Raw genomic sequence first — 18114 nt, forward strand, 5'->3', positions numbered from 1 at the left:
ATTCCTTGAGGAGGGAATTAAATGCCCTATTGTGATTCAATGTTAGGAACATTTTCCTATGGTTCCAACTAAATTTTCCTTTGATCAATTTAATTCCTTTACTATTGCTTATCTCCTCACATCAGCCTAAACAATTCATCTCATGTCCTAGAATTTACACCCTTCACATGATTCTATGGCATTATCCTACCCTCTGAGTCATCAGAGAAACGGAACTAAGCATATTTAGTTCTTTTAATCTTCTTTATAAATTAATCCCTCAAGTCCTTTAATCATTTATTGCCCTTTTTCAAATTTCCTACAGTTTGTTGTCCTCTTTCTGATACAGTTAGCCATAGACTACTGCTCCCAGTTTCACTAGTCACTAAACTGCCCCTCTTTGGGATCTCACATCTCCAGTGCAGGTCAGTGGCAGAAGTGATAATGTGCAGTCTTTGGAACATGGAGTGGTGTCTGGGGCAGTGGCTGCTCTCAGCCCTGCAGTCAGTTGTAATCACGCTGTTAGAATTGAGTCCTAAGCGTTATGCTTGACTTAAATAAAGAAATATAAAATAACTTGTATTGCCAAACTCAACCATGCTCATCAGTATAGTATCTGTGCTTAAAGTTCTGGAGAGCTCTGGATCCTTCACATGGTGGAGGCTGCTCTTGGGCACCCTTCCTTCCCATCCCAGGTAGAGCGTCTGGAGCTACCCACAACAACACAGGATACCTGGGACACTCTTACCACAGTCCAGCTCTGACTTCCAGCCTGGTTGGGGAGTGGGGCCTCAGGGGGAAAAGGAGGAACAGAGGGTGGGGCCATGGAGAGGGGTGGAGCTTCTGGTACTGTTGCCCTAGACCACACAGCACCCTGAAAGCAAAGACTGAGACATTGACATTCTATGGAAAGTCAGTGTAGAGGGCAAAGGACAGGCCTGAAGGGTGCATGATAACCTGTGTTGCTGAGGAGATGTGCTGCAATTTCTATACTAGCCAGAAGTTTCCAAGTGCTGAAGGCTTCATGCCTAGTTATTTCTTATTGCTGTAGTCCAGCTAAGGGGATGACAAATGCATGACTACCTGAGGGTGGATCATCCTCAGCTAGGACAGGATTGAATCTCCTAGTCCATTGGATATGGTACAAGGCATTACTCCTGAATGCTGGTATGTGATAATTTAGCATCAGCAAAGAATCCAAGAGTACTCAGACTATGACTCGCATTCATCAATTGTGAATGTGTACCTTCAACAAACAGAGGCTGGAAATTCCATCCTAACTGCAGGTAAATCACCACAGAAAGCATGTTCATGAGAGACTTTTATATGGAAATCAGAGCTTATAGCGATAGTACTCACTAATGAAAGCAACATGCATTGGGAAGAGGCCAACACAGGAGGCTGATGATATGCCCAAATATGGCATTGTGCAGAAAGAATCAAAGCTTACGGTATATTGTGTCTTGATCCAGATTCTCCGATCTGGCTGGACTTTGCAGAGCAGCACAGGAGAGAAAGTCTGCTTTATATCACTCTGCCGCTCTCTGATCCTGAGTCTGGCCAGGTACAAATTCTGGGCACGGCACAATGCACGGCAGACTTAGGGGGCCATTCCAGTAGTCAGAGATTGATGGAGAGCAGGTGTGCCTGGTCACAGCTCCTAGTGGCAACACAGAGATATTAAGATTCTACTCAGCTGTGGGGAGGTAACAACACAGAGAAGCTGTTTTGTAGGAAAGAATCTCAGTTCTGCTATAATTGCCCCCCAGCACACAATTAAAATGAAACTCTTAAACACCCAAATCAAAATACAATGTTTTATTTTCGAAAGAGATATTATACTTTGAATGTAAAGACCAGCCTATTTAGTGCATTGTCACAGGATAACACACAAAGAGCTGTCAAGTTGTACTTTTGTTCTTGCTTTGTTCCATGTGTGTTCTCTTGGACTCCTTATTTGCATATCTTTTTTCTGCAGAAGCTGATGCACGTATTTGCCACCTTTTAAACATGATCATATGCTGCGTTTTGCAAGCATGAGCCAGAGGTGGAAAGAATAAAGCAATATTTCTACGGTTACCCTATGTCTGGGTTTTCCTGGACATTGCTTCTTTTACATCTTCTGCCCTCTGGGTGGATTTTTCAGATGATAGAAAATGTTTGGGGGAGGCTAGAGGAGGGTTTCAGAGTAGATGTTACAACTCATAAAGAGCCCTGCTTGGTCCACTTCCTGCTTGGTCCCTCCCCTGCATCCACATCTGATTGGTCCCTTGCAGCTGCTAGATGCCACCCAACTCAGGCCTCAGCCCACAGACTTGGGTTGAGGGAGAGCTCCACAGGGAAACTGACTGATGACTGTCCCTGTGGTCCAGGTCTATGCCAACCACCCTGTCTCTGTGACAGGGAGCATCACTGCCACCTACCTCAAGAATGAGGCTGCAGATACCCCCTGTATCTCCCAGTACAAACACATTCCTCCTGCACTCCCCAGATCCCCATCCCAGTACATACCCCCTGTACCCTCCAGGTCCCCTTCCCAGTACACACACACTCCTTCTGCACCTCCTAGATCCCCCTCACAGTACAAACACCCCCCACATCCCTCAGATTCCCCTCCCAGTATGCACACCCCCCTCCTGAACTCCATAGGTTCCCCTCCCACTACACACACATCCTGCCAGTCTCCCACTCCATTGTAATCTCCTCCAGCTCCCCCTTCCTCCCTCTCCACCAATGTCCTCTTTTTGAGAACCTGACCCCGAACCACTGCAGTAACACCAATGGAGGACCTTATTAGGCTGAGGGTTACAATTTATTTTACCATTTCCTCCAGACTCAGGCTGGCACACTATTATTAAAATATTTTGTACCAGAGTGTGTGGAGAAGGGATCAAATTTGCCATTTTTTAAATTTACAGAGCACAAAAAAAGTGCTTGGTTTCAGGCACTTTTGGTTCACTGTAATTAAATAATTGCTTTTGGCGGTTTTCTTCCATTGTATAAAAAAATCAATGGTGTGTTCCACACAGGGATTGATGACTGGAGATGGTCTGAAGTGAAGTTGTAGGGGCATTAATTCCTCATGTGAGCTATTTGTAGTTGTGCAGAAATGGGTGTGTGGGAGAGAATTTGTTTCCATTTAGAAGACAGGCTACTGAATGCGCACAATAGCTAGGATTCAACAGCAACTCGTAAGCATTCCATATGGATTTAATAAGTATCAGCAACCAATTCAGTAATTCAATATGCTGATCAGTCAGACGGGCATTGCACAGTGGTTTTAGCTGAAGTGGAATGCAGAGCATCTGGTGAGAGTTCTTCACTCTGAGGTGGATTTCAGATGAGGTGTAATCCATTGTCTCCACCAGTGTTCCCTCTAATTTTTTCCATCTATGTGCAAAATACATTTTGTTATCATAGAATCATAGAACAGCAGAACTGGAAGGGACCTCGAGAGGTCATCGAATCCAGTCCCCTGCCCTCATGGCAGGACCAAATATTGTCTAGACCATCCCTGATAGACATTTATCTAACCTACTCTTAAATATCTCCAAAGATGGAGATTCCACAACCTCCCTGGGCAATTTATTCTAGTGCTTGACCACCCTGACAGTTAGGAACTTTTTCCTAATGTCCAACCTAAACCTCCCTTGCTGCAGTTTAAGCCCATTGCTTCTTGTTCTATCCTCAGAGGCCAAGATGAACAAGTTTTCTCCCTCCTCCTTATGACACCCTTTTAGATATCTGAGAACTGCTATCATGTCCCCCCTCAATCTTCTCTTTTCTAAACTAAACAAACCCAGTTCCTTCAGCCTTCCCTCATAGGTCATGTTCTCCAGACCTTTAATCATTCTCGTTGCTCTTCTCTGGACCCTCTCCAATTTCTCCACATCTTTCTTGAAATGCGGTGCCCAGAACTGAACACAATACAGGCAGTCCCCGGGTTACGTACAAGATAGGGACTGTAGGTTTGTTCTTAAGTTGAATCTGTATGTAAGTCGGAACTGGCATCAGCCGCTGCTGAAACTGATCAGTTTCAACCACGGCTGAATCTGGATGCCAGTTCTGACTTACATACAGATTCAACTTAAGAAACCCAGGCGTCCCCAAGTCAGCTGCTGCTGAAACTGATCAGCGGCTGATTCCAGGAAGCCTGGGGCAGAGCAACGAGGGAGACAGAGAGCAAAGCCACTGAGCATGCCCGCGGCTTTGCTCCTGTCCTCCTGGTCTGCTGGGGGGTCCAGCAAAGCTGCTGGACCCCCCCAGCAGACCAGGGACACCAGAGCAAAGCTGCCGCCTGGGCGGCTTTGCTCGTTTGCCCGGGAGCAAAGCCACCCAGGCGGCGGCTTTGCTCGGGTGTCCCTGGTCTGCTGGGAGGGTCCAGTGGCTTTGCTGGATCCCCCCAGCAGACCAGGGGGACAGGAGCAAAGCCACCCAGGCGGCGGGAGTCCCGCTGCCTGGGCGGCTTTGCTCCGGGGCCAACGAGCAAAGCCGCCCAGGCAGCGGGACTCCTGCCTGGGCGGCTTTGCTCTGGTGTCCCTGGTCTGCTGGGGGGGTCCAGCAGCTTTGCTGGACCCCCCCAGCAGACCAGGGAGACCAGGAGAAGCTTTTCTCGCCCCGGAGGACATGGGTGGCGACCCGCCGCCCGTGAGCTCCGGGGCGAGAAAAGCCCCGTTCGTAAGTGTGGATCCGACATAAGTCGGATCCACGTAAGTCGGGGACTGCCTGTACTCCAGTTGAGGCCTAACCAGCGCAGAGTAGAGCGGAAGAATGACTTCTCATGTCTTGCTCACAACACACCTGTTAATGCATCCCAGAATCATGTTTGCTTTCTTTGCAACAGTATCAAACTGCTGACTCATATTCAACTTGTGGTCCACTAGGACCCCTAGGTCCCTTTCTGCCATACTCCTTCCTAGACAGTTGCTTCCCATTCTGAATGTGTGAAACTGATTGTTCCTTCCTAAGTGGAGCACTTTGCATTTGTCTTTATTAAACTTCATCCTGTTTACCTCAGACCATTTCTCCAATTTTCCAGATCATTTTGAATTTTGACCCTATGCTCCAAAGCAGTCACAACCCCTCCCAGCTTGGTGTCATCTACAAACTTAATAAGCGTACTTTCTATGTCAATATCTAAATTGTTGATGAAGATATTGAACAGAGCCGGTCCCAAAACAGACCCCTGCAGAACCCCACTTGTTATGCGCACCAAGGCATGTGCAGATGTGCACCACCAGTAGAAACTCATGCTGATGGCTGGAAGAAGGGCTCTGTTAATCCGCTGGGTGGCGCTTGAATCTCTCCGACAGGGGTGGTGGATATAATAGGCAGGGGAAGGTATTGCCTTCCCAAACCACCAGCGTGGCCCCACCCAGATTCCGGCTCCAGAATGTCTAATGTAGGTGTACTTGGGTGGAGAGTTGCTGCCTCCGAGTGCCCACCCTCCCTGTGCCCTGTGGCCAGGGAAGCTGGGGCTGTGTGCTCCCTCATCTCCCCGTGGTGCTCCTGGTGGGGGTGTACCTTTGCACCCGGGGCGGGAGGAGGGGAGCAGAGCCTGAGCAAAAGGGGCGGGACTGGGGGCAGGGCTTCCCCCAGCCCTACCTTCACCCACTGCCCTGGTGGCCACCCAAGTGCTCGACTTACAGGGAACAGTGGCCCCAGCATTTTCATGTTTTCTTATTATAGTACTCTGATGCGTGAAAGATTCCCACATCTATTCATGAGACAGTCCACAATGCAATGAGCCACTGGAGTGCCCATGAGGAGCTTCTTGTTTTGCTTTTATTGTTGATGAAATAAAGGAAAACCAGTACAAAGGGGTATAAAAGCAAAACTACTACATAGACACGGTCTCCTCTACACAGAGGGAATTCCACATCTCTGAATCACCCCGGTTCCATGCAGAAAGGAGTGGGTGGTCCTCAGCCACATGGCCCCACTGTCTTCCAACCCTGCAGATGCACCTCCATGCAGCCCAGGGTCCATGCCAGGGGAGGAACTCGACACTGGGCAGGAGGTTAAACCCTGCTCTAGACCCACATGTTAAGACATTACAGCCCCCATGTTTGTTCCTTAACCAGGCTCCTGGGGCAGCTGCCACCAGGGGGAAGCCCTGCCAGCAGTGTCACATTAGTTCTGTGCTGCCAGGAAGAAAGGCTTCCAGACCATACAGTCGGCAGGGAATCACTGGCATTTGGGCCTTCCCGCCTACAGCACTGACCTCTCTCTTTACCCCAGCACCTGCATGGATCCTAGGGGGATGGACAGAGTTTTCTACAGGTGCATGTGTACGGAGGGGGGAAGGGGGAGGGATGTCATCACATGGGCGCTTACCTCACCAAACTGTTTCCCCATAGAGAAGAGATGATTTGGGCGAAAATCTGGCTCTACATCTTTCAGTCATCCAGGGGGGTTACTACCGGGTTGTATTGAACTGAATTTTTATCCTATTGTTCTTCAGGACAACAGGAGGAGCGTAGGATGGAGAGTACCTTAATTTTGAATTTAGTCAGCTTGTGTCAAAGCTTTAAACCTAATTTTCTCATGCATTCTTACAAAAAAATGTTACTTACTGTTCATTTAACCTCCATGACCACAGTATTTACAAATCAGTTGTTAGTTTGTCAAACAAATGTAACTATGTGAATATTTTACTTGAAAAAAACCTGAGGAAAACAGTAATCATTCCAGATCTGGTTCCTTAACTCTCAGTTTGCATATATATATATATATGTATGTGTGTGTGTGTGTGTGTGTGTGTGTGCATGCGCTAATTCTTTCCAAACAAACACCGAAAGAAAGGCATCCATCTCAGCAAAGTTCTCTTCCTTTGTGTAATTCAGTTTACTCTATTTCTTGCCTATTCTCCTTCTGCTGAGAGAGCCTGTGCTTGGCAAGATCCAAATTTAAATAGTTTCTTCAGAGCTAAGGACAAATCCTTCCCTCCCTCTGTTATAACAAAATGGTATAAAACATTGTGGCTGTGTCTAGACTGGCCAGTTTTTCCGGAAAATCAGCCGCTTTTCCTGAAAAACTTGCCAGCTGTCTACACAGGCCGCTTGAATTTCTGCAAAAGCACTGACTTCCTACTGTAAGAAATCAGTACTTTTTGCAGAAATACTATGCTGCTCCCATTCGGGCAAAAGTCAAGTCACCTTACTTTAATTAAGGCCAGATCCTGATGACCTTGTTCATGATGTGCATGAGCAGTTCTGTCAGTTTCAGGGAAACCACGCACTGTAAGCAAGTTGGCAAAAACTGGGTCACTGTTAAAGCCTAACAGTGGCCATTCAATGAATTTGGTATTCAAGGGCATGAAAGGAGACTTGCGACTCCCTCTGAAGTTGTCTGACATGCTTTGGGTCAAGTTGGACCGTGATTTACACACCATGCGCCTGATTAATTTAGTTGTGGAAGTTTTGATTTCTGGGAGATGGCCTGGAGTTCAAGTCAGAGTCCAGTTTTCCCACTGAACTTAAAATTGTGACCCAAATATACTGGGAAGATAGACATGTTTGGTTGGGGAACATGTTTCAAAAACAAATTCCTTCTAAGACTTGTCTGCACCAGAAAATTTTGGTGCTTTGACTGTACCACAATAGTTGAAGAGAAACCTTTCACCACTCCTCAGTGTGGATGTAGTTACACTGGTTAAAAGCACTTAGGGTACATCTACACAGCAGACTTATTTCAGAATAACTGATGTTATTTCGAAATAACAGTCCACGTCTACACAGCAAGCAGCTATTTTGACATAATGTTGAGCTGGAGAACTTCTTACTCTGACTCCTGTAACCCTCATTTTATGAGAAGTAAGGGAAGTCGGAGGAATAGTGCTCTACCTCAGACTTCCTGCTGTGTAGACCGTGCCAAAAACTGAAATAAGCTCTTTTGACTTAAGCTATGCAATTGACGTAGCTCAATTAAGTAGCTTATTTCGGCTTTAGCCCTGCTGTGTACATGTGCCCTTATTCTGGTATATCTGGGTATGTCTACACTACCACCCTAGTTCGAACTAGGGTGGTTAATGTAGGCATACCGCACTTGCAAATGAAGCCCGGGATTTGAATTTCCCGGGCTTCATTTGCATAAGCCGGGCGCCGCCATTTTTAAATCCCGGCTAGTTCGAACCCCGTGCCGCGTGGCTACACACGGCACGGGCTAGATAGTTCGAACTAGCAAGCCATTCCGCACTATCTGTACGCCTCGTGGAACGAGGTGTACAGATAGTGCGGAATGGCTTGCTAGTTCGAACTATCTAGCCCGTGCCGCGTGTAGCCGCGCGGCACGGGGTTCTAACAAGCCGGCATTTAAAAATGGCACCGGCCGGCTTATGCAAATGAAGCCCGGGAAATTCAAATCCCGGGCTTCATTTGCAATTGCGGTATGCCTACATTACCACCCTAGTTCGAACTAGCGGGGTAGTGTAGACATACCCTCTTATACCAGTTCAGGAAGAGATATAAGCTATCCTAGCATAAAGCATCTTTATACTGTACTAGTGCATTTACCCAGTGTTGCTTGGGTCCTTAAGGAGGGGCTCAGGGTAGGGGGCTGAAGGTGTGTGGAGTACAGTAGTCAGATTTGGGGGGGCGGGGAAGGGCTCCAGCAGGAGACTGGGTGTGTGTAGGGAGACATTCGTATCAGGGCTGCTTGCTCTTCCCCTTCCTGTCCCTGTCAGGGAATGAGAGCAAAGTGCATAGCCCATCTGCCCCCTGCACTCCCCAGCCAGAGTGAAGAATACAGCAAACTGTGCACTTTCCCTTCGATCCCTGACAAAGGGGAAGAGCCAGCTATATGAAACAGGGAGGGAGCTTCAGCCCCCAGCCCTCCTAAAGGGTGCCGAGGCGATGGGAGGCTTGGGCAGCCTCCCTAGCCAGCCCCTTTCACCTGCCTGAGGATTCAGTCTCTTTTCTGTATGAGAAACAATCCTATTCTGGGCACGTCCCATTTTCCTGCCACAACCAAACCCTGACCTTGCTGAAAGTTATGAGACGAGGAAGCTGTAGACTGATATTGGTGGTCCTAGCTCTTATCGCTTTGGAGAAGTTCTTGAACAAGCAGACAGACAAACTCTCTCAAATATATCTATCTATATATTTCAAAAATGCACACCTGTCTGTCTGTCCGTCCGTCTGTCTGTGAGTTTTGTTTGTCCAGGAGCCCTTCCTAAAGGGTAAGAGCTAGGATCACCAAATTTGGTAGGGAACTTCCTCTTACCATAACTTGAAGCAAGGTCAGGGTTTGGTTGTGCCAGGACAATGGGATATGTGTGGAATGTGACTGTTTCACATCAAACAGAAAGAGAGGGCTGTAAGAGCAGGTACAATTGTATTCACCCATGTCCACAAGGGAGCAGCAAGCACTGGAGACAAGAATGACCACAGAGAGGCAGCAAGCTCCCCAGCAAGCAGCTGCTGGCCAGCAGCACCCACCGCCCCATCCTGCCCTGGGGAGCATTTGCTGGCTGCTGCGCAGCCCCTGATTCCGTGAGCCAGTCCTGGGGAATGCCACCTGTGTGTCTTCTCCACCCCTGGGCTGCCCCCAGGAAATGATGCTTGTGTGGCCTCCCACCCCTGCACTGGCCCTAGGAAGAAGCCAGCGGCTGGGGTGCATGCCTCCCATAGCCCAGCCTCAGGGAAAAGCTGGTGGACACCCATTACCTGAACCCCCACTCCCTCTCCTGAGAGCTCTCTCCTCCCAACTTCCGCCATGATTTCTGCACCCCCCGCACTCTGCCCTGAGTCCCTTCTCACCCCTTAACCCAGCCTCCTGCCCTGAGCCCCCCACATCCCCAAGTCCCTGCCCTGGCTCCTGCACCACCAGCCCTAAAAGACCCTAGTAAGTCTTCTAGTATTTGATAATTGCATCCAAACTAGGGTTTATAAATCCTATAAATCCTTTACAAGAGAATAAAAAAGCTCAACAACTCATCATTAGCCACCATTAACCAGCATTCTTATTCCAATATGAAAAATATTAAATATTTTCTAATGCAAACCAGGCCTACCACATCAGGGAGCATAGCCAAGAAGAGTGCATACATTCAGAGAGAAGTTCCAGGCTCTGCAGTATCATCAATGATAACAAGTTCTAGTCTTTGTGGAGATATCAATCATGTAGTTAACATATTTACAAGGGTACCTCTACCATGTTTCTTTCATATGTTCCTGTGCATGCATGCCTGGCCATGCCAAAAATCTTCCCCTATTTTGTTCAATCCAGTGCAAAGTTGGTTTTGGCCTAATTTATTGCTGAAACTTTTCTGCATTGATCTAGGTGGTTTTGTTGAAACTTTTTGGGTGCTTTACTCATCACATAGTCCTACATAATTGTGTCTCTCCTCATTCTGCCTCTTGGATACCCAAATCTTGCCACGTTAGCTCACAAGCAGGTACCTTCTACTCAGTGCACAGTGAACACTTTTGTCCTCCACCACATGATGCCTGAGAGCTACAACCCCTCAGCTATGCTCAATAGAGTTTTTGACTGGAGCTGGCCAAAACTCAGAATATCGAGTGCAAGAGCATTCAACATTTTTAAATTTCCTGTTAACTAAAGAGTCTGATTTTTTGGTGTTCCCAAAAGAAAAAGTATTCTGGAATTTGTTAGCTACTGAGTGAAACTGTCAGGATTTTTGTCAATTTCACTATTATAGCAGCCATAAAACTGACAAGCTCACGTCTATTTCACTCAGCAGCCATCAGGACTCCTACAATCTGTGACACTTTTCTGCTTGACTTTCAGGGCAACTGGCTACTACTGAAAGAGTAAGGGGCTATCTGGAAAAAATAGTCTGTAGTAACATAATTAAAATAGTATAATGATGCATATGAACAAGGGGTCTGAATTAGAGTTGCACAGGCAGCCTTATTTCTAGCATTTCCCAACTTTTGAGTCCGTGACTTTGCAACCTTAGTAGTGTACTTAAACAGTTGTGTGTGTCTAATTGTCAGGGGTTTTTTACTAGAAAAATAAATTCCATTATACGAGTGTAAATATGCCCCAGGGGTCATCAGCAGGGAACCATTAGAACCATCGCAGACCTCTGCCACATGAGCTAATGGAGTCACTGACAGCATTAGTAGATAGTTCTTCTCCTCTAGTGATAGCGCACATCCTTAGCAAATACAATAATTGTGAAACGTACTATAGGTTGAATCTTTCTAGTCAGGCATCATTGGGACCTGATCGGTGTCAAAATAGAGAATTAGCCAAACCGCGAGAGATCAATATTGTCTAACAGCATCACCAACACTACCACTGCTAACTGGGCTCATAGAAGACATATGGGGGTAAATTACAACTAAATAATATCACAGAACACTGAGAGCCAGGATTAGTGGCTGTAAACAAACTTGATGGAGCCACATCCAAGATAAGAGGCCATCCAACTAACTAAAATCATTCTGGTTTACAGAATGCTGGACTATTGAGTGCCGGATTAGAGAGGTCCAACCTGTAGGCTACGTCTACGCTGGCCACAATTTCCGGAAAAGCCATGCAAATCAGGTAAGTCAGGATAGGGAAATCCGCGGGGGATTTAAATATCCCCCGCGGATTTAAATAAACATGTCCGCCGCTTTTTTTCCGGCTTGCGGAAAAGCCGGAAAAAAAGCGTCTAGACTGGCGCGATCCTCCGGAATAAAGCCCTATTCCGGAGGATCTCTTATTCCTACTTCGAAGTAAGAGATCCTCCGGAATAGGGCTTTATTCCGGAGGATCGCGCCAGTCTAGACGCTTTTTTTCCGGCTTTTCCCCAAGCCGGAAAAAAAGCGGTGGACATGTTTATTTAAATCCGCGGGGGATATTTAAATCCCCCGCGGATTTCCCTATCCTGACTTACCTGATTTGCATGGCTTTTCCGGAAATTGTGGCCAGCGTAGATGTAGCCGTAGAGTATAAGAGCTGTAGCTCTAGAAAGAAGCAAGGAATGGATTCCAAGCTTATTTTGTCCCACAACTAAAGGAAAGGGGTCTGCTTTCTGGTTGGAACACACTCTTATGCAATAACTTTTCCCACCTCATATGCCCACTTCTGCTTCCGTGCCCTCCAGCCTGTCCCTATCCAAGGTCTGTCTCTTGCCCATCTTGGCTCCTTACCCAATCTCATTCTCCTTACTTACTCAATCCCTGTCCACACTCCTCAGGCTTCTTAGGGTCTCCTTGCTCAGCCAATCCCAAATCCTCAGCCAGTGTCTCCTACAGCCTGACCTCCAGTTGCCTCCACACCTCTCCCCATCCACATTGTCCATCCCCATTCTCTTCCAATCTCTGTGTCTCCCCCACCCCTTCTTCTTGTCGCAGTCTCCATGCCCAGCTAGTCCCAGGTCCACCCCCAACCCTGCACTCCAGCTCTTCATCTATTTCCCCTCTCTCTCACCTTCTCCCCTCTCCCCCAGCTCTTAGACCCAGTAAAAATAACAAGCGTAAAGATTGCAAAGTATATTAACAACAGAGAAGAAAGTCAATTTAAAATATATCAAAGATACTTTGACAATTCCTTTTCCCTCTTAGCACTTGTTCTGTCACATCTGTTACAGAATTTTCTACATGAGAAATAAATCAGCATTCAAGCACTAAAATTTCAAGGAAAAAATGTGCATAGCTCTTTCCTAGCTCCACTACTCATTTTGATTCCTGACATAAAAAGGCCGGCTGCAGAAGGTATGTTTGCAAAACATGCATATTTTGAAAACTTGATGATCACATGCCACACCATGAATGCTGAGAAATACATTATCCAGAGTGTCTTGTGAATTATAAAAGCTCTTTTAGTTCTCTTGAGTACAAGTACAGGACGTTATCAAATTTGTACAAATCTACTAAGCAAGAAGCAAAAATAGGTCCAAAGGCAATTTTGAGTTTTAGGGTGCTTTAAGAATACAATAAAAAAACTGCCATGAATGAAACTACCACAGCAACTAATCAAGAACTGTGTTTTATGTTCATTCACAGACTTTAGCTTTATTCTCACGTCCCAAGATCTGTAAGGTTCTGCACCTCTTTGCACCTGCAAATTCTCTTGTAGGAAAGGAGGTTCAACAAGGACAAGTGTAGAGTCCTGCACATGGGACGGAAGAATCCCAAGCATAGTTACAAGCTGGGGACCAACCGGTTAAGTAGTAGTTCTGCAGAAAAGAACCTGGGGGCTACAGTGGATGAGAAGCTGGATATGAGTCAACAGTGTGCCCTTGTAGCCAAGAAGGCTAATGGCATACTAGGTTGCATTAAGATGAGCATTGCCAGCAGATTCAGAGATGTCATTATTCCCCTTTATTTGGCTTTGGTGAGGCCACATCTGGAGTATTGTGTCCAGTTCTGGACCCCCCACTACAAAAAGGATGTGGATGCATTGGAGAGGGTCCAGTGGAGGGCAACCAAAATGATTAGGGGGCTGGAGCATATGACTTATAAGGAGAGGCTGAGGGACTTGGGTCTGTTTAGTTTGCAGAAGCGAAGAGTGAGGGGGGATTTGATAGCAGCCTTCAACTTCCTGAAGGGAGGTTCCAAAGAGGATGGAGAGAGGCTGTTCTCAGTAGTGACAGATGGTAGAACAAGGAGCAATGGTCTCAAGTTGTGGTGGGATAGGTCCAGGTTGGATATTAGGAAAAACTATTTCACTAGGAGGGTGGTGAAGCACTGGAATGGGTTACCTAGGGAAGTAGTGGAGTCGCCATCCCTAGAGGTGTTTAAGTCTCGGCTTGACAAAGCCCTGGCCGGGTTGATTTAGTTGGAATTGGTCCTGCCTAGAGCAGGGGGCTGGACTTGATGACCTTCTGAGGTCTCTTCCAGTTCTATGATTCTATGATTTAGCAAGTGGGAACAGGACAGTTACATTATCTTCTTTATTATCTGGAAAGCGTTTGGAGGAATGACAGTGCTGTTGTCAAAACACCATATTAGAACTCACAAGATCTGTGCTTACAGTTGAGCTCTGTCACAGACTTCCTGTGCGACCTCGTGCTTGGTGCTTTGGTTGCCTTTATGTGAAAAATGGCAGTGATTCATGCCAACTCCATGGGAGTGTTACACAGATAGATTCATTATTAAGTTGTATTCCAATTAAGCCTAGGAGCCCTAGTCACAGACAAGAACCCCACTGAGCTATGTGCTATGCAACAGAATGTAAAGACAGTCTCTGCTCCAAAGAGCTTACAATGTAAAGAGACCAGACAGACACAGGGTGAGGGAAAAGCTATATCACCAGGCAAAGTAAATAATGATGGCAACAGGCTTGTTAGTTTCTTAATTGGATGGTGTGTGTGCATGCGGCAGGCAAGGGGGCCTAGTTAGAAGGGGATCAGCTAAAGAGAAGAGGGAGGGGCCACTGAAAGGGGAAGACAGAGTTCCCCCCCCCGCAAAGGTCCTTGCTTTGTCTGCTTCTGGCCCACCAACAGGAGTCTGTGGCTGGCTCCTCTTTGCAGATTTCTCTCAAGAGCACATAGTGGGGGGAAGGGAGGTATCACCATGGCCTTGTGCACCCTGTACAGTTCTTAAGTCCAGGGGAATTCTGAGGAGGGAGATGGCCCAAGCTGGGCCTTATTTTAGCCCTTCCCCACCAGTGCAGCAACCCCTCCTCTGGCTGTTTCTGCCTCTACCAGCCGGAGAGTGAGGTGCTTAGACCTGTAGGTGAAAGAAGACCCATCTAGGTACAAACTACATTTAAGAAGTTTAAAACAAAAAAAGAGGGAGGATTTCTACAAGTTTCCACACACATAAGGCTAAGTTCACTGGTTGTTTTTACCAGTGTCAAAGGTAGCCAAGTTCCCTGTGCCAACAGCTCTGCCCGAGGGTCTGGTTGCAGTGGCTGAAAGTCACAGAAACTCCCTTTAGAATGAAACTGGAGGGGTTATTGTTATCCTCAAACTTAGCAGAGCTGGCTGGAAAGGGGTATGGGCAGTACATCCCTGATATGTGCTAAAGGAGCAGCTGTTGCCTGAAAGAGCTCCCATCTACAGCTTGTCTGTGGGTACTGGGCAAATCAGAACTGCTCTCCACTCTCAGCAGAACCTCTCTGGAGAGCACAGGCAGAAACATGGCCGCCAAGCTGAGAGAAGACTCTCCTACCTACAGGCTTCCTCGTGGAATGAGGTGTACCGGTAGTTCGGAATAGGAAGCCTAGTCCGAACTACCTAGTTCATGCCGCATGTAGCCGCGGGCACGGAGTCCGAACTAGCGGACATTTAAAAATGGCGGCGCCCGGCAATATGCAAATGAAGCCCAGGAAATTCAAATCCCGGGCTTCATTTGCAACTCCGGTTGCCTACATTAACCACCCTAGTTCGAACTAGGGTGGTAGTGTAGACATACCCTAGTAGACTTTTGTGCCCATGGGGAGCTCCACTGCTTCTAGACCTCAAGTTGAGGGCATTATTGTAGAAGACACTTTGCATATGAGAAGATTGAAACTCTATGTAGACAAGGTTAAGCTTTGGGCGTGGCCTGTCCGTTGGATTGTTACTGCACTACACAGTGATTGGCTTAAGAATCTTGCATTTGAATCAAAAGGCCATATTTTAAGTGGGGTTTATTGAAAATATATTTGGAAACTGATTTTTTTTTTTTTAAATCTGGCAACTTGGTATCATTGCACTCAGGGTTGCAGCCATTTGGTAGAAATCCCAGAAGCTCTGTTGTATCACAGTAGACCACTGCACATTCAAAAATCTGTCTATCATTTGGATGTTGCTATAGCAATAGCCTAGTTCCAGCAGGAAGGAACTGGTTTACTTGTGCCTGCACATCCTGAACTATGAGATTGCTTTCTCCCATTATACAGCAGTAAACTGTCATTTATAAATTGAGGTGCAAAATAACACCTGAAAAGTGGAAAGCTGTTAAAAGGATACCTAAACACTTGCTTTCATTTCAAAGCCTCTCCTTTGCTTATTTCCAGCTACATCAAATGGTAGCTCTTTTAATGGATTACTCCTAATTATTTCCAATGCTCTTGTTGCTGAACTAGAGTCTATATTAAGAAAAGCAATTTTACAGCATTTGAACCAATTAAGCACTTTTTTAGCATTGCTATAAATAAAGATGCCATTTCATGGTACTTATCAGTTCTCTTCAAGCTTGTTGGAAGGAGTGTGCAGCCCTGTGGAACTATAGTAATTACAAATGATCTCCAGATGGTACCATGACAGGCCAAATTGATGATGTTTTTTAGAGCCAAATGCTTATCTTCTCAGTCACAAATGAGCCCATCTTTCTAAGAAGGCTGAGCTTTCCAAGGTGGGGAGGTCCCTTTCCTCTTGTTCTATTTGGACTCTCGGTCAGCGGAAGTTTCTCTAGCGCCCTGGGTCTAATGTCAGATCCCTGACAGTGTCAGTGACACAGAATGAGAGCTCTGAGGTGGTACAGACTGTTTGTTTCTTTAGGAAAAAATGGTCTACATGCCCCAGCTGTCAGAACTGTCCAGGCACCATGACAATACACTGGTAGTGTGCCAAGTTTCCAGTGCCAAGAGAAAGACAGTGATTGAAATGGTGTGCCCATCAGCTTTGCTCAGTACTGTTTCTGCAGGACAAATTGTGCTAAGTGGCATTTCTGCAACTGCAGCCTTTTTGGTTTCTATTGGAGACTGCAGGGCAACCCCCATTGCTTTTCATGGAGTTATTCAAGTACAGCATTTTGTGGGGGAGAAACAGTTCTTTTGATGATGCCCAGCAAGGAATATAATCCAGTGTATTCTCTCCGAGCGCTGCAGAGCTCACATAGCCAACAGGCAGAGCCTGCTGTCAATAAATCAGGATATGTGGCAGAGTGGGAGAAGGGCAGATTTGCTGAGTAAGACAATCTGTTTCTTAACTCAGTCACTTTTTGGAGCAAAGTCTTTTGTAAGGTTCCAAGAATGACACTGACTCTGCTTTTCTGCACACGTTGTACAACAAATAAAAAACAGGCACAATGCAGTTCCTTTTGCATTTTTCTCCACACACAAAAAAATGCTTCTAAATTACGTTAGCAATTAAATCCCAATTTGTTTGAGAAAGCTATACCTTGTTTATGGTAATAGCACGAGGAAGGTAAACTGTAGATAGTTTTCTTCAAGGCAGATTTAGCAGGTCAGCCACTCGTCTACTTATGGCGAGAGTGGAGTATCTTTACAGAAGAAAGAAGGAAGCTTTAATTTAATAGAAACACCTTTTTCCAAATGAGGTAGGAAACAGCAAAAACTGTTGACAGTCTAAAGTAGCAAGATCTAAGTGTACCTTCTTCCTTTCCATCCTCAACATTTGCCCACAATGTTAAGACAGAGTATTTTGAGGGTTTTCCTGTCCTCTCCTCTGACACTCTGTATCTCAAAACAGCGCCCTGGATCCTCCATATTCATCACTGTCAATAATTATAATATATTTTGTACAAAGTATGTCTTGATTAGTTGAACATTAATATACTGTTGGATTGAATGTGATATCCTGTACATGCCATTATGAAGATTGTTCTGTGTGTTACTGAAATAGGTTGGGATCATCCACAAGCAGCCTGTCACGTACCACAATGGAGTAGCCAGATGTGCTGATAGCCTGTCAAGGGGAATCCACTCTTCCAGTGGCCAACTCCAGAGAACTTAGAGAGAACACTTACTGACCAATGGGAACCGCCAGATCTCCACATCAAAAGATCTTTCCAGCCAGCTGGAATCATAGAAATCATAGAATTCTAGAACTGGTGGGGACCTCAAGAGGTCATTGAGTCCAGCCCCTACTCTCATGGCAGGACCAAGCATGGTCTGTATCATCCCCGATAGATATCTATCTAACCTGCTCTTAAATATCTCCAGTGATGAAGATTCCACAACCCCCCTAGGCAATTTATTCTAGTGTTTAACCACTCTGACAGTGAGGAAGTTTTTCCTCATGTCCAACCTAAACCTAAATTGCTGCGATTTAAGCCCATTGCTTCTTGTCCTATCCTCAGAAATTAAGGAGAACAACTTTTCTCCCTGCTCCTTGTAACACCCTTTTAGATACTTGAAAACTGCTGGCATGTCCCCTCTCAGTCTTTTCTAAACTAAACAAGTCCAATCTTTCAATCTTTCCTCATAGGCCATGTTTTCTAGACCTTTAATAATTTTGCTTTATCTTCTCTGGTCCTGGAAGAATCTGTTGAGGCTATGTCTACACTG

General features: G+C 46.1%; 1 protein-coding gene across 1 annotated transcript in view; it reads right to left on the reverse strand.

The window, feature by feature from the left end:
* The window catches only part of ST6GAL2 (ST6 beta-galactoside alpha-2,6-sialyltransferase 2), a 316318-nt gene that overhangs the window by 109687 nt on the left and 188517 nt on the right, over nt 1–18114 (reverse strand). Inside the window, exon 3 of the mRNA XM_006114562.5 lies at nt 1430–1639. The gene's annotated coding sequence lies outside the window, so the exon portion shown is untranslated. The remainder of the gene's footprint in view (nt 1–1429; nt 1640–18114) is intronic.

Source organism: Pelodiscus sinensis, chromosome 1 (genome assembly GCF_052426305.1).
Source record: "Pelodiscus sinensis isolate ZL-2025 chromosome 1, ASM5242630v1, whole genome shotgun sequence".
NCBI classification, from domain to species: domain Eukaryota; kingdom Metazoa; phylum Chordata; order Testudines; family Trionychidae; genus Pelodiscus; species Pelodiscus sinensis.